Genomic DNA, 1,131 nt, shown 5'->3' on the forward strand with positions numbered 1-1,131 from the left:
CTCTGTCTCTCTCTCAGCCTCTTTTCCTGTCTCTCTCTCAGCCTCTTTTCCTCTGTCTCTCTCTCTCAGCCTCTTTTCCCCTGTCTCTCTCTCTCCGCCTCTTTTCCTCTATCTCTCTCTCTCAGCCTCTCTTCCTCTGTCTCTCTCTCTCAGCCTCTTTTCCTCTATCTCTCTCTCTCATCCTCTTTTCCTCTGTCTCTCTCTCTCTTTTCCTCTCTCTCTTTTCCTCTCTCTCTTTCTTTCACAGCCAACAGATGAGGAAGACTTCCTTCTTATCCAGGTCGCAATCATGAAACTACCTGCCTGTTGCGGCTCCAAGTAGAAGTTGCTCAAAGGCACAGATCTAGGATCAGATCACCCTCCCTCGACCCCGACCTTAACCATTAGACTGTGGTGTGCAACACTGACCTTAGATCAGTGTATCCAGACTATAGAACGGAAAATAGATGTATTATCAGGCGTGTGACTCGGGCAGCAGGTATATAAGCGCTTCCTGGATCTCTTTTAGCCTATATGGACAATGTATCATCATATTTCTCCCAGGAGTGTTTTTACAGCAGAGTGTGTGTGTCACGCTGTGCAGGTGAGAACAGAACGGAACGCAGAGGCACCTGTTGCTATTCGTCATTGCCACTGTAGCACGGAGTGGGACAGGATAGCCTTCTCTCTCTCTCTCTCTCTCTCTCACACACACACACACACACACACACACACACACACACTGACGGGGATTTAGGCTACACAGACACACACTGACGGGGATTTAGGCTACTGTGTGTGTGTGTGTGTGTGTGTGTGTGTGTGTGTGTGTGTGTGTGTGTGTGTGTGTGTGTGTGTGTGTGTGTGTGTGTGTGTGTGTGTGTGTGTGTGTGTGTGTGTGAAGCAGCTATTCCTTAATCTTTGATCTTCTGGATAAACCCTCGGGTAGGCTTGAGGTAATCTACTGTAATTCAGTGTCCTAGTTGAACAACTTTATGGTTATCTTTTTTCCAGCCCCGGGGACTGTGGGGTTAGTGTTAGACTGTGTGCTGCTATTTCGGATTGATTGACATCTCTCCTCCTTTTGAGTAGCCAACGTGTATATGTCTTTCTTTTTACTTTGTGGTTTGGATACTTTTGTCTGTGTTCAGC

General features: G+C 47.2%; 1 protein-coding gene across 1 annotated transcript in view; it reads left to right on the forward strand.

Moving 5' to 3' along the window:
- Positions 1 to 806: 806 nt before the first annotated feature.
- The window catches only part of LOC115118379 (Na(+)/H(+) exchange regulatory cofactor NHE-RF2), a 45,558-nt gene continuing 45,233 nt past the window's right edge, over positions 807 to 1,131 (forward strand). The window contains exon 1 of the mRNA XM_065000658.1: positions 807 to 1,131. This exon is cut by the window's right edge and continues 387 nt beyond it. The gene's annotated coding sequence lies outside the window, so the exon portion shown is untranslated.

This window comes from Oncorhynchus nerka, linkage group LG15 (assembly GCF_034236695.1).
Source record: "Oncorhynchus nerka isolate Pitt River linkage group LG15, Oner_Uvic_2.0, whole genome shotgun sequence".
Classification (NCBI taxonomy): domain Eukaryota; kingdom Metazoa; phylum Chordata; class Actinopteri; order Salmoniformes; family Salmonidae; genus Oncorhynchus; species Oncorhynchus nerka.